This window comes from Sturnira hondurensis, unplaced genomic scaffold (assembly GCF_014824575.4).
Source record: "Sturnira hondurensis isolate 20B ecotype Veracruz unplaced genomic scaffold, ASM1482457v3 Scaffold0007401, whole genome shotgun sequence".
Lineage (NCBI taxonomy): Eukaryota > Metazoa > Chordata > Mammalia > Chiroptera > Phyllostomidae > Sturnira > Sturnira hondurensis.
Window position 1 is genome coordinate 2781291 of NW_028080032.1, and position 16142 is coordinate 2797432.

The 16142-nt window shown below is 42.0% G+C and overlaps 1 protein-coding gene and 1 non-coding gene across 3 annotated transcripts in view; one reads left to right on the forward strand and one right to left on the reverse strand.

Annotated features, from left to right (window-relative positions):
- The window catches only part of PLCB4 (phospholipase C beta 4), a 386228-nt gene that overhangs the window by 293392 nt on the left and 76694 nt on the right, over positions 1-16142 (reverse strand). The gene's annotated exons all lie outside the window — the stretch shown is intronic.
- LOC118990949 (U6 spliceosomal RNA) lies at positions 14928-15031 on the forward strand. Its single transcript, XR_005067315.1, has one exon. It is a non-coding gene; the product is annotated as a U6 spliceosomal RNA (small nuclear RNA).

The window sequence follows — 16142 nt, forward strand, 5'->3', positions numbered from 1 at the left end:
AGCACTCAGGCAATGTATCCTACTACGGAGAGGGCAGTAAAGCCAAGATACGGACACCGAGCTAGAAGAAACTATTAAAAGCACCCAAATGTCATACCAACGGCACCCATATGGGCACATTTCAACCACTTTTACACAGCGAGAAGCTCAGTCAGGTGCCTCCAACCAACCATGTGTAAAGCCTGACTGATCTCAAGCACATCGATTTATCTCAAGTCCCGGAGTCCTGCAAGCCCCACGCATCTCCAGGAGTCCCCAGACGGTCTGTTCTCATTTCCATGAAGAAGTGAATCTTCAGGATGGAACCTGGACAGAAAGTCGATTCACAGCCTGTCCACCGAGATCATTATGTCAACACTGAACCCTCATCCACCCACTTCTCCAGAACAAACTACTACACAGAAGCTATTTTTCCAAATGATGTCCCTTTAAGGACTGACATCCCTCTAAAATAAGGCATATTCCTTTCATTCTTCTAATATGAAGATATTCAATATAATTTAAAATCATGTCCTTAGTTCATAAATGTACTTATGATAATATCTATCCAGTAGAATTGATCATATTCTAGTAAAGTGAGTACTATATATAATAGGTTGAGAAAAATCATTTATTTAGAAAATGACTCAGGAGACATGGGATGGTATGATGTTGAGCAAGCAACTTAATTTCTCTGAGCTTTATTCTCTTCATCTGTAAACTAGCAACCAAATCTTTTACGAAATAATGATGATGTCTCAAGGCTGTATGAGAATCAAAAGAGAAAACTCCAAAGCTCTGGGCGGATGTGAAATACATATCATAACACTTCGATATCTTGGTATCTTTCATCCACCATGAAGTAAGGACAAAACCCAGAGCTCAACAGAGTCACTGTTTACTATGAAGAACACAACGTCTGTTCTCCTTATCACAAGTGGATACAGACTGGAATGTCTTAAAAACTTAACTGTGAAAGCAACACAAGTTTATTTAAAAAGTTCAGACCACAGCAGGCATCAAAATTAAATGTAAAAACTCCATCTTTCATATTAATTACAACCACTGCTGAGGTTTAGTTTACATTCGCCTGCACTGACTATTTTAGATGACTCATATTCAAAAGACTGCTTCCTTCTAATGAATGAGTTTATTATGGCTGCATTACAGCTTCCAACAACCAGGTGGTTCATCATAATTCTATTATTTCATTGTGTTAGGCTTCCTGGTTTGATATTTTCTTTTCTTCTGGTTTTTGCAACATAATTTATGTAAGTATAAAGTGGAAGCCAAACAATCACGGTATACAGAATGTAATGAAAATGTTACAAATCTTCTCACTGCAGACACAAAAAAATGGTGACTGTGAGGTGCTGGATGTGTTAACTGACCTCACTGTAATAATCACTTGGCAATAGATACATATTCAAATCAGCTCTATGCCTTAAACTTACACAATGTCGCATGTTAAATAAATCTCAACAAAGCTGAAAAATAAATACATGTATAGCAACTACAAAAAAAGAAAAAATTACAAATCTCAACATAAAAATAGTAAGCGATACAACCACCAAGAGATTAGAGAAGATGGGAGAAAGTACGAATACGCTGTTTTTTTAAAAATTTTGTATCTAACAGTCAATAGATACTATCTAAAGTTAATAAATCAATGAATGTAAGACTTCATTACATTATTATTCACATTTATAATCATTTATTACCACAAAGAAGTAAAAAACGAACCTAAATTATAGAAGAAGAAAACAACACAAAGAGATGGTGGAGGGTTTGCATAATCTAAGAAACAAAGGAAACACCAAAGTAGGAAGAAGTGCGGCTTCTGGGAGACGGCCCTGTGCCCTCCACCTCTCCCGTGCCTTCCACCTCTCGGGTCCAAGGAAGGGATTCCTGCCTCAGCCCCTGGGGAGCCCCCACCTTCCCCGCTATAGGAGAGACAGGTCTGGTTTTCGAATCTGCTTCAATTATCACCAAATTCGGCAGACATTCTTCAGAGTCAGGGCTGTAGCCATTTCCTACTTTTAGTGAAGAATTTTTTTCTCCCACTTTTAGTTTTTCTTCCCCCTCTCCACAGTTTCAGAGAGGGCAACAGGCACCTTTACTCAAATTCCTTGAACAGAAACCCTGTCTCTCAACGTGCTTCTTATTATTCCCCACATTGTTTAGTCCTCTCTCTGCACTGCCTCCCCTCCCGTTCTCCTGGCGCCAACATCAGCGCTGCTGAGCCAACCTGCACTGCACAACCCGAGTGTGTGGATCTGCCCCCACCTATACCTGCACTGGGGCGTCTTCACCACAGAAATTGGCAGATGGGACAAACCAAGCTTCTTCCCCCCTCCCCTTCTCAGAGCCAGTTGTCAAATACTCACCAGCATAGCACTGAAGGGTCTGTGAATCTGAAAATGAGTTTATTAGAATTGTGTGTAAAGTAAGGAAACAAACCTATTGACTTAGAATGAGAAAAGGTTTCCACACTTGGGGACCTCTGTACTGCAGACTTCACATTTGCAGATTCAATGAACCAAAGATAGAAAATATTCAGGAAAAAAAATCCCAGAAATTTCCTAAAAGCAAAACTTGGAATTGTCACATACACAGCACTATGCTAAATCCACTCAAACGAAATAATGGTAGCCATACCGGGGTGTTGCCTATAAGCAAATATAGGTTATATGCCAATACTACAATATATCGTTTTATACAAGGGACGTGAGTAGCCACGGATTTGGGTACCGCGGGCATCCTGGAACCAATCCCCTGCAAACACCAAGAGAAAACTGCTAATGTAACTCAGGATTGCTTTCTGCTTTCACTCAACTCAGGCCCTTCTCCTCTCTCGCAAACTATCTGAAAACCTGCCACTACTAAAAAGTCTTTTTCATGCTATTTCAAGCTGCCAGCACTAGTGATTTCCCAAGAGAAAGAACCTTATTTCCTACCATGTTCTACTAATCCTCGAGATTGAAGTCTGCAAGAAAATGATCTGTTTTCCACATGGCTTTTCTCTACCCTAATCCTTGCAGGCTTGCCTGCTCTCCTTGCACAGACACAAAAAAGGAAAGGAACAGAAGTCACTGCCTTCTTTTTCCCTGTCTCTGAAAGAGCCTAAACTGTTCTCAGTCAGGGAAACTTATTGTGGGAAACCAGGCACTAACTCCAAGATAACTCTCCCTGTTCTTTTTTAGTTCCGAAAACTGAAATTGATTGTATTTCTTAAGGAAACGATAAAATGCACACACACACACACACACACATTTGTTGTTGTTTCCTGTCACCAGACAAAAATGATACAATGGCAAGAACATCAGTTGCCCGATTTAACTGTTGCCTCATTGATTGGACACATTATTTACTGAGCACCTGCCACGCACCAGGGCCGTGTCAGCTGCCAGGTGTGCACCTGTGAGTAAACAAACATGGCCCACACCCTTGAGGATGTAACTATCTCAACAACCTTCACTAATCTTATTCCCCAAATTAGGACACATGTCTAGACCTAGTCTGGCTTCCAAAACCTAGCCCAGGGCAGAGTAGGGCAACTATAGGCTGCATCTACATAAGCCACGGCAAAACTGTTACAGGGAGAAATTGTGCCCAGCCCTGGGCACAATTTACTAATTGGATGAAATGCACCACGGTACCACCAGATGAAACCCGCTCTATTCTGCCGCCAGATGGGCCGACCCAGCTCACCACACTGTCCTGATGAACACAGTGGTGGTCCCTGGGAGACCCCGATCCCACAGCAGCTTCAGAGCGGACAGATACTCACTGGTCCTCCCACAATCCACCTATGAGCGGCTGGCTACACAGGCCCAAAACCTGTCGAAAGCTTTCTGAAGTTCTCCGCGGCACTGCACTGCAAACAGTCGTAATATTGCCACAGCCACACAAGCCACATTTTTAATATCGTGCTGCCTATTTGCAGGTGTAATACTTCGTGTTAATATATAATATTTAGCTATACTATTTAAAAGTACAAATAGGGATGTTGAAGATGAAGCCAGTGTCACTCACCTCCTTCAAGTCTGTTAACATTTTTGTCAAGCTGACCTCTCCCTCTTTTACAAGGCTCACCCTGTACAGAACAGACACTGAATAGAATCATCTTGATGAAGAATTCACAGTGTGTAAAAGGCATTAGAAAAACGTAATCAGAATACATGGAAATTACGTGATCAGGTAATCAGTAAGACCTTCAGATGCAGATTAATTTATTGTTCACACTGATGAGTCAATCACGTCCGTGAATCGTTTTTACAGAGACCTGTGAATTAAAAGGAAGATCCCTCTTCATTACGTGAAAACACGAGATCTCATCATTTATGTTTAAGTGGGAGGAGAAGTAAAGACACTTTTTGTTTTCTCACCATGGTCAACATGGTGAGAAATAATATACTAATATAGAGAGTGCATATACTAATAATAACAATATACTAATATTATTAGTAATGATATACTAATATTAGAGAGAGCATATAAATAATATGCAATAATATACTGATAATATTATTAGTATATAATAATATACGAATTATTAGTATAATAATATACTAATATAGCGAGTGCATATAAAAAGAGAATGTCATCCTGGTAATAACCAAGAGACACTGTTCCCAGTGATCTCCAACAGGTATCATTAGAAGGAGGCCTAAACGTCTCTGATATTTCAAACCAACAGGAACGTGTCAAGGATGAAGCAAGTCTCAAGTAAGGTGATTTTCTAAGTAGTCTGGTTTAAAATTCAAGGATAACCACATCTTCTACAGATAATAACTTGGGTAAAAATTACCCACAGTCCTTTCTACAAAGCAATCTGAAAGGGTCTTCTAACAACCTCATGAATGATTCAGGGTTAATAATTCAGACAATAGCTTCACTTAGACTGGCTGAACTAATACAGGCCTGCATTCCTTTCAGCATTCCTCTGCTTCCCTTTCACTAAGGTAATTCCACAGAGAGTGCAACACCTTCATATCTCAGACAAGTGACTTCCCCAGTATAGGAGCCACTGTCAATAGTAAACTGCAAAATGATTTTTAGATGGTATACAGCCTAAGCCTGGAACATCACAGAATGAATCCCTCTCTCTCGCCTCTTCATTCCTTTGCTCTCTCCCCCTCCTCCACTCTCTCAAGTCAGAGAGCACTGACGCAGGGTTTTCGGCCTATTGTCATCTACTTAGAACTGAATGGACACTACTTTTAAACTTTTTTTGGCTCTCTTACTATTTGTGGCACATTATAAGTGCTCCAATTAATGCAGTCATTTAAGGTTTCCTTTTTAAATACATTTATTTGAGATTTTAAAAAGTGAAACACATTAAATAATGGTAGACGTAGAATACAATCCTGGAAAAAACATGAAGGTGACATCTGAATGACAGGTGCTCGGGAAACACAGTAGTGTGGCAATGAAAACAGTCTGGGTTCGAATACTCGCTTCACAGTTAACCTTGCTGTGTGAGTTCCGTCAAGTGACTTAAGATCTCTGTGCCTCAATTCCCTCATCTGTAAAATAGAGGCAACAGTAGTACCTACTGCAAAGGCTTATTATGAAGATAAAGGGGTTGTTACAGGTAAAGCATTAAAATGGTACCTGGCATCTGGCAAGAATTCTGTATAAATTAGTCATTACTAGTAACATTACTAATATTTTCTACGTATATTTAGTAAATAATGATATAGTCAAACTTGACCTGCAAATTACAAGATCAGGGAGACTTCTTCATGGGTGAAAAGAAAAGAAAGCTCCTTGTTTTCTTTAAAATACAAATGCAGCCAATTGGGGTGTGTTTAAAACCCACAAGATTCTCTAGAAACCAAAAAATCAAATGCCCTGTCTTGGATGCCACTATCGTTTCCTATCCTCTCTGCTCACAGATCCCAATTTTATTACTAAAACTAAAAAATGAAGCTGCCATTCCTTATCCTTAAGATACCAGCCAAAGTGTATCTACAACTAGATATGTGACTCCTCCAACAGCTTAACATCCTGCTTGGTTTATGCAGCACCCCAAGAATCACTGTTCTCTGGAACACTGATTGTTTCAGTAAAATACTTTCTGCTTACATTACAGCCACTTTACACGCAGTACCTTTCAAAAAATCTGCTCGAATATCACGCTGGTTTGAATGTTTGTGTCCCTCCCCGATATTCACGAAATCCTAACCTCCAGGAAAGGAATTAGTGCCCTCTTTTAAGAGCCCCTTCTCACAAGGAAGGCCTCATGAGGACACGAGGAAATGACTTTGACCTGGAAGTAGGCCCTCCCCCGACCATGAGGGCACCTGATCTCAGACTTCCAGCCTCTAGAGCCGTAAGAAATAAATGTCTGTTGTTTATAAGCTGCTTAGACTGTGGTGTTCTGTGATAGCAGCACCAATAAACTAAGACAAAAATATAAAAGCAAATGAGCATCACTTATTTCTCTTTTTCTTCATATGATTTTCTCTACTTTGGCTTCAAAGCAAATTCCTCCTTTTGTTCATGTAGCTTAGTGTGACTGCCTAGGGTGAATTATAAAATGTAGTGGGAAAGTCACTTTCTATTAAAGTCACTCTTCCCCAGTTAAATGGGCACTTTGGACTAAAATGGGGAAGAACAGAAAACACTGCTCAGTGATTCTGTATCACAGACCCACACGGTGTCAGCCAAGCTCCAAGCTGTCTGTGGCAAAAACAGCTTCCTGAACAACGTACTTGAGTTGTCCCATCTAATCCCATAAACTATCATCCCCACTAGAACCCAGGTAGACTTTAAAAAAAAGAAAAGAAAAAGAAAAAAGTAGCAATATTGTAACTTATGTGAAGGGAAATGGTTAACAGTGACATTAACATAATTGCAAGTGTAAATTTCAGGTGCAGGGAGCCCCCAACCCCTCAAAGAACAGATAATGCAATCTGATTGCTTTTGAATGTCAGATGTATCTGCAACTTACAGCTAGGTAAATTGCCAGGGCAGGCTCTATACTAAGGAAGAGTCCAAAGCCAATTTTGTAAAAATCGGAGTCGATGTTCTGATCCTTCTCAATTGTGTGAAAATTAGACCTTCACTCCTCTCATTTTTTATACAACCATGCACTCATACCTACAGAGGCAGTTCTTTAGCCTGATTTAGAGACAGGACCACAGCCCCAGGCACCTGGGTACAAATCTCAGGTGTGTGCAACCTTGGCACACCACTGAACCTTTTTGCACCTCTGTCGTGCCATCTAAGGCTGTGATTACAATAGCACTCACCTCACAGACTTATTGAGAACAGTAGACAATGCATGGTCACTGCCATGTCATGTTAATGTTAGATATTATCAGTAATGGTCATATGTGACTTTCACATGACAAGACAGCTATCACTATACACTCATCTCATGGATGAGGAGACCACATGTTTCAGAGGGTTGCAACATGCCCAATGTTACAGAGCTTATCAGCCAAGATACAGCATTGGATCTGCCCCTTGTCACCACCTGAAACAAACTGAAGATTAAGAACAAAAGTACGGATGGCAGATGACTGAAGGGACATGAAAAACGTGTTGTATAACAAAAGGTCTTCCGAATGACTATCACACTTTTGTAAAGAATTGATAATTTATTCTGATATTTCATAGTACACATGAATAGAACAATTAAGTAGTTTAAAATAAGGGGAATCGTCCTGGCTGGTGTGGCTCAGTATATTGAGTACCAGCCTGCAAACCAAAGGGTTACTGGTTCAATTCCCAGCCAGGGCACATGCCTGGGTTGTGGGCCAGGTCCCCAGTTGGGGGTGCAGGAGAGGCAACCACACAATGATGTTTCTCTCCCTCTCTTTCTCCCTCCCTTCCACTCTCTCTGAAAATAAATAAATAAAACATTTTTTTAAAAATAAGGAGAACAGGCAGATAAAATCTCCATTTACGATGTTTATTATTGGCTACTTCAAACCACTCCCTCCTTATTTGCGACTTCTTGTCCATATTGTTTCTATTAGTCCCATGTGTTTAGGAGACACTTGATAAATGTGAGGACGAGCAAGTCTATCATAGTCTATTAGGTTACATTCATGCCACACGTCTTACTCCCTGGCTGTTTAGCCACAGGGGACATAGGAAATGGAGCGCTACTGCTGTCTCAAAGAGCAGTAAGTAATGTCACGAAGCCCACCCACTCAAGAGTCTTACCCACCAGCTGCTACCTGAGTTTTGGAGATTCTAACACACTAAGGTGGATTTTTAAAAAGATTTAATTCCATCAGTATAGCCACAAACATGTTCAATGAGTTGGAATTTTGACTGGATGTGTTGGGTGGAAAGAGGGATATAGAAAAAGTACAGAAAGGAGCAGGTATCCACACAGACCAACTTTTCCCTACCTGGGACACTACAGTACATTGCTAACACAGTTTCAGTTCTCTACTTCTTCAGCTTTCCATTCACTTCGCATCGCCTTCCAACAAAAGATTGAGCTTGTATCCCCAACTGACTCTGAGCTGATTTTTGTCACTGGCTTTGACAGAAGTTAGGCTGTGTTAGTTCGGAGCCTAGACCCGAAGGGGCTTCATGACATTTTCTTTTCCTTGAACCTCGGGACTACCATAAAAACCTGGGACTGGCTGCCAGAGGATGAAGAGACCATGTAGTGAGAACCCCAGGGTCCCAAATGATGTTATCCTAGACCCAGCTGCACCCAGGCAGGTGAGCATGTCCAGCTTAGATCCACATGGACACTTCCCAACGCATAGCCAACCACAAATATGCTCAGACTGACCCAACCAAAGCTACAAGAAAAACCCAGCCAACCCAGAAACTTGTGAGCCATAATAAAAACTTACGTTAAGGTATGAAACAATGGATAACTGATACAAACACTTTTATCTTTCAATCCCCATTCCGGGTATGCAAGGTTTCTCTAACTGATGAGCACCTTCAAGTTAACACCAAATTAGATCTCTTAAGAAACTACCTACTTGAAGTATTAATAGACTTCGCAGGTAATCAAATGAATATGAGAAGTGTCAAATAAATACGTTCTAGCTCCAAGCTACTGCTAAGATCTGGCACAGTGCATGGCACATGACAGTTAATCAATAGTCGTTGAATGATGTAAAGAGCGTGTGCTTCTCTGGATGTTATTTCCTCCAGTAAAGGGGCCAGACTGAAGCACAGTCTGGCGCACATGAGCCCAATGAAGACTCTATAAGGGTTATTAGGGTAACAACACCCACCAACAAAAGTCATCTTCTATTGTTGACACATCTAAATTTTGGGTCAAGGCATGAGCTTACAATCCCAAATGTAGCCCAACTGTTAGTTATCACTCAATCTCCATTTTTTACTCCACCAGTAATATAATCCCAAATGGGCTCTACTAAAGACTACATTGCTGTGCGGTGTTGGTGGTACACTGGTGAGCAGAGCTGCCTTCCAAGACTACACTGCCAGGCTATCTTGCAGTCAGGTATGGCCATGTGACCCAGTAGTGGCCAATAAAGTACAAACAGAAATGTCATATGGAACTCCCAGGAAGGCTGCAGAAACTGAGGTTGCTGCCTCAACCAAGAGGGTCGGTCCCTTTATTCTAATTCCTTTCCCTTGTACATCTGCACCGTGGCACGATGACCTAAATTAACTGGCCCCTGAGTAACCCTGAAAATATAAGTTACGTGATTGGGAGGATGGGACAGAAAGATAGAAACCTGGGCTCTTGAGCAGACCATGAAATCACGGAATGCCTGACTCTGAGTTTCTTTTCCATGAATTTCCATCTCGTTTAAGTCAGTATTATCTTTTCCCATTTTTCTGTTGTAAACAGTCAACACTAATGCTAACGATACAACAAACAGGGCTGCTCAGAACATACTTTTAGGAGTCCCTGACCTCACAGCTTCCTAGATGTCTCCTTGGTGCCACAAACCCAGTTTTGAAAAATTGTTCCTTCAGAAAAGCAGGCATCACCTTTATTTAGATACAAAGAAACAGTGACCTAATTTGCTGTTCTCCACGAACAACGATGAACGTGCGCTCACCTAAACACCCCCCTTGCTCACGGAGCTTCGACGGAGTGAATTCTGCCTGTGTGCTTATATGCCCCTTCCCCCTTACCGCATCACTCAGCGAATGAAAACGGACCTGCTTTCCCATTTCGACTCTCCCTTGCCACTCCTCTTTAAACAACCAGTTACAAAGAAGTGTATTTGTTTAGGCCTTTTCCTCACAGACATCCAGGAATTAAATCGCTTTGCCAGCACTGCCAGGAAAACAAATCATTTGTGTTGTGGCTGAGCCATAAGGCTCACATCACAAACACAAGCAGAGCCTGCCTGCACAGCTTTGCTGTCACAAAGCCATTTGGGAGAAGCTTTCCGTGGCAGCAGCTGCAATGTTTCTACCAAAACAACACCTACACTTTGCTAGAGCTATTTTCAGAGAAGAAGGTTTCCCCTACTTGCTATTTAAATTGTTAAACTGTGTAGTTAAAAGCATAGGCTCACAGGAGTCTGGGGCTGCAGCCCCAGCTGGAGAACATAGCAGGCACTTCTTGGCTGGAGGACCTCAAGCAGAGCACTTGCCCTCATTGACCTCAGAGACTCACCATGAACAGGAATATCACCTTAGAGAGATATCCTGCAAACTGATGAGCTAATGCGTGCTTAGCACCATGGCTATATGACAGGTGTTCCACAAATTAAAAACTATATTAATTCTTACCAAATTTGATGTGATATACCATGAATATCATGGAAAATAATGACACAAGAACCTATGGGTAAGCTATATTTAAAAATGCCACATGTACGTTAATATGAAAATACAAATGTGCTTAATAGTCTATGTGCAGAAGCGACAGAACCTTATTTACCCACAGACCGCTTATGCTACTTTTTCTCCACTGTCTGAGGCAGGTTATGGACAGGAAGTCAGGGAAAGCTCTCTGAATAGCTAAATTAGACATCATAAAGCCTATTTACGGAATCTATACTGAATCCTTCGATAATGGTAACTAATTTTGTTAGCATTCACTAACTAGGCACCAACTGGCCCACTTCTCATGGGAAACTGTCGTGGACTCTGATATGATGACCAGATCCTACTTCAGGGCTGAAGAACTTACTCCCTTGATCTTGCAAGTGCTTCAGGCAGAATGAACAAAACAGGAATGGAAGTCTGACAGCTATGGGATTAAATAAACCACATCCGTCCAGATTGGTAGGAGGGGCAGAGATGTGTAGAATGGGCTGGCCCCACATTCATGTGTGGTAGGTAAAAACTTGGGGGTTTACCTTGGGACTGAGGAGTCAGCCCCAGCCCCAAACTAGACCCCCCCAGCCCAGGGTTCCAGTGCCAGGAAGATAAGTCCCTATAACTTCTGGCTACAAAAACCAACAGGGATTGAGTCAGTGGAACTTCTGGAATCCCAAGCAGTTCCCCTTAAAGAATTCACACACAGATTCACCCAGACTTACTCCCTCTGAGCGCCAGCACCAGGATAGCAGCTTGGAAAACACCAGTGGCATACAGGGAAGAACTGAAGTGTCTGGCATCACAGTGGGAGCTGGGGGACAGTTTTCTTCCAGACAGAAAGGCAATCAGAAGCCACTGTCCCTTTTCTGAGCCCTCCCCACACACAGCCATAGAGCCAACAGGCGGGTACCTTATCAGAAACTACATCAAACTGGCTGACATGGTTTGCCCCACCCAGGAGATCCCCTCAGACTCCATCCCACCCAATTTATGGGCCCACCCAAACTGTTAACCATGACTTTTCCATATGAATGGCTGATCTTTGGCTCATGCTTCACAACTTCCTAAATCCTTTCAAATAAGCAAGAGATGGCCTCAGTGAGTCCCCAGCCCCCGTACCTCTTGCTAAGTGACCCCAGGCTTAGCAATAGCAGCAACCAGCCTAGATTCACAGCTTAGCTTTGCCTGGGAACCTCCAAGCCAGCACAGGTAGCAGCCACTTCAGATTGCTTTACAGGTCCTGGAAGGTGGCCCCAGGCAGAACACAGGTTCTGCACCACTCAGAAAACCCCAGAGCCTGCAAACCAAGTGGACAGCTAATAACACATCGGAGCACCACCACCCTGCTGCTGCACAGCTGACCCTCCATGGAGAGGGGACACTGGTGGTCTGTGGTCACAGGCAGTCCTTGCAGCTGACTGGCCTGGGTAAATCCCTCCCATTGACCTGCCAACAGCAATCAAGGCTCAACTCCAAGAGGAAGGTGTACTCAGCTCACATGGAAGGCACATCTCCAGTACTCAGCTTGAAAGATGGGGAAAGCTGTTCACTGAATCCTACAGGACACCTACTAAATCAAGCCACACTACCAAGACAGGGAGTCATAGCAGTTCTACCTAATACATGGAAACAAACACAGGGAGGCTGCCAAAATGAGGAGATAAAGAAACATGGCCCAAATGGAAGTACAGATCAAAACTGCAAAAAAAAAGAACTAAACAAAATGGAGATAAGTAATCTATCACATGCAGAGTTCAAAATACCGGCTATCAGGATGCTCAAGGAACTTAGTTAAGACCCCAACCGCATAAAAAAGATCCAATCAGAAACAAAGGATACACTAAGTGAAATAAAGAACACTCACAGGGAATCAACAGTACAGTGGATGAGGCCAAGAATCAAATAAATGGTTTGGAACATAAGGGGGCAAAAAACAACCAACCAGAACAACAAGAAGGAAAAAGAATCCAAAAAACATGAGGATAGTGTAAGTAGCCCCTGGGACAAGTTCAAGCATTCCAACATTCACATCATAGGAGTGCCAGAAGAAGAGGAGAAAGGAGGAGAAATTAGAAATGTATCTAAAAACATAGTGAAAGAAAACTTTCCTAATTTGGTGAAGGAAATAGACATGCAAGTCCAGGAAGCATAGAGAGTCCTAAACAAGAAGGATGCAAACAGACCCATGCCAAGACACATTATAATTAAAATACCAAAGCTTAAAGATAAAGAGAGACTCTTAAAAGCGACAAGAAAAAAGCAGATAGCTGCCTACAGGGGAGTTCCCATTAGAGTGTCAACTGATTTCTTAAAAGAAACTTTGCAGGCTAGAAGGGCTTGGCAAGAAATATTCAAAGTCATGAAAGGCAGGAATCTATAGCCAACATTGCTCTACCTAGCAAAGATATCATTTAGAATCAAAGGGCAGATAAAGAACTTCCCAGACAAGGAAGAACTAAAGGAGTTCATCATGACCAACTATTATTATATGAAATGTTAAAGAGATTTATGTAGGAAAAAGAAAAAGAAAATATGAACAACAAAACGGCAAAAAATACAAATCTATCAACAATTGAATCTAAAAAACAAACTAAGCAAACAAGAAGAACAGAGACAGAATTATGAATACAGAGAGTGCTTTTTTTTTAATGTGTGCCTGATGGGAGAGGGATGTGGGGAAATGGGTGAAGAGGTGAGGGGAGTAGGAAGTACCAAAAGGTAGTTACAGAATAATCATGGGGCTGTGACGTACAGTATAGGAAATGGAGCAGTCAGAAAACTTACACACATGACCCACGGATATGGACAAGGGTGTGAGGATTGCCTGAGGGAGTCGGGGTGCTGGGTGGAGGGAGGCAATGGGGAAAAAAACTGGGACAACTGTGATAGCATAATCAATGAAATATAATTAAAAGAAAAAAAATTAACTTGCCCAAAGCCACACAGCCAATGAATGGAGTGACTGGGACCAGGACACAAGCATTCTGACGCCAGAGCTCAAACTGTCAATCACCCTGCTGTACTACTGCTCAGTCAGGTTTGCATTTTTATGTCCAATAAAACAGAGTTACCTGGCTATTGTCCTCACAGTAGACTGCAAAAAGCAAATGAGAAGGAGGAAAAGATGTGTTGTCAAAGACAATCAGCAAACAGAAGCGACTCTAAATCTTTCAAACCAAGGGACTAGTTAGTTACTGAGTGATGGATGGCTGAGAGGCCACAGGGGGAACAGGGAGGCAGCCCACAGACTCGCAACCTTAAAAAGCTAGCTTGCCTAGGCAGGAGGGATAAGGGAAGAAAGCGATGTTATCAGAGCAAGAAACGAGGGACAAGAGACAAGAGTAGAACAAGAGCACAGACTGCTATGGAGAAAGAAGTCAGGTGGGAGCGAAAGCTATGGAAGAAACAAACAGCTCCTCCTAAAGATACAAAAAAAAGCAGGGAGAGGCAGGGAGAAATGGCCTTGGGTCTCCCCTGGGTCACCAAAGGGCAAGGAAGCCTGGGAAATACAGTTCCCTATAACACAGATCTCAGAGCAAGTCTGCGAATAAGTACCACAAAGATGCAAATGCTCAACTAACAATACAGAAACACTCCAAAATTTAAAAAAAAAAAGATTAAAAAGGCAGATTTGTCAAAACTTAGTTTAATGTCAAGTAGTCCTACATACTCCAGCTGTCCCTAAGACAACAATGACAACAATAATAATGCCTTGCACTTACATGGTTCTTCACAAGGCATATTGCTGTATTACTGCTCAGTTCAATAACTGTGATCTACAAGGACGAGGCTAAGAAGTTTCAATTATTCTCTGTTTAGTTAATCAGGGAGACATACGTTATGTTCTAGAAATATTCCCATCATAAAAGTAGTGATTTTATTTGATACAGTGTAGTAGAACTTCATCGTCAAAATTTTACTCACGAAGAATAAATTGTTCCCCACCAATGACATCTAAACAAGGTGTTAATGCAGCTGCGATTCTGGAAGGCCAGGTCTTCCATCACAGTTTTACCTGCTGTTTGACAAAGCTGGAGCCAGAACACAAATCCTTGCCCTCTTCTCAGAAGCCCTCTGCTAACTTGCCAGATGAGGCAGAAATTCTTGGAGGTAAGGAGGGAGGTAGGGAGGGAGGGAAGGAGGGAGGGAGGGGACAGATGAGAGAAAAACTCAAAAAACAAAAATGTGTTACCAGGAATCTCCAGCCAGTGCTGGCTTCTGCAGCACACATACTAACACTGGAAAGACACCAAGATTAGCCTGGGCCCTGTCCAAGGATGACATGCAAATTCGTGATGCCTTCCATTATTTTGCTTTCCTTTTCTAATGACCACATGTAAATAACAAAGGCTCTGATGAGGGGAATGATTCTACTTACCCAACTGAGGGCACTTCCTGCTTCAACCCCATCCCCAACTCTTTCTCACAAAAAAGGGAAAAAAAGGCTCTCCAGTCAGCATAGTAAGCAACCACTCAATGTTTCACCCTTCCAAAGACATCTAACATCTTTTTTAAAGTTATTAACATGATAGTTGCACTATCATGTTATTTGAATGTAATTTGTTCACAAAGATTGTGAATATATGTCAGGCTTTTCTGTGCCCCGACCTCAACAAAGCTTCTTTAAAGTAATTAAAATCCAAATGGCTTGAGTTCAAGGATTAGTTTTGCTTCTTGCTAGCTGTGTGGATCTAGACTGGCCAATTAACCTCTCTGGGCCTCTATTTACTCATTTCCAACATGATGCTCCTAGAACTAGCTGATGTCCACAATCCTTTCAGGACTGAAATAATTCTATACAAAAATAAGAAAAGTCCTGTGTGGAACCAGATGAACTCTCTGTCACTCAACATCCCCAGACATCTATTGAGAGACTGCCTATCAGAATTAAACATACAGTCTGTGGCCACTGTACAAAGAAAAGTTTGACTTCATTCTTACTGAGTTGATTGAAATCTCACCCAGCAATCTTCAAGTTGGGTTCTAAGGTAGTCTGACTGAGACCTATTCTTCTCTTTCCCTGGGTCTACACCCTCTACCATGCAACTTTATAGTGCCCTCCAGCTCTGAAACTGGCCATGTGACTTCCCTTGGCCAACGACATATTAGCAAACATGACATAAGCAAACACTTTGAAAGTGCTTGTACCATTGGGTTTACCCTCATTCTTGCTCCTTTGTCGTGGCCAGCAGAAATGCTAATCTAGCACACTTGAGAACGAGAGACATATATAGCAGAGACCGGTCACCCCAGTCTTACTAGCTAAAGCCAATGGCCAGCTGAGCCCCCAGGCACGTGAGTGAACCCAACTAAAATCATAGGAGCTATCTTCCCAACTCACAGCTCTGACCACAGACCCCTCAGTGAGATCAGCTGAAATCAGCCAAACTCAGATCAAGATCAGCTGAACCCCACCCCCCAAA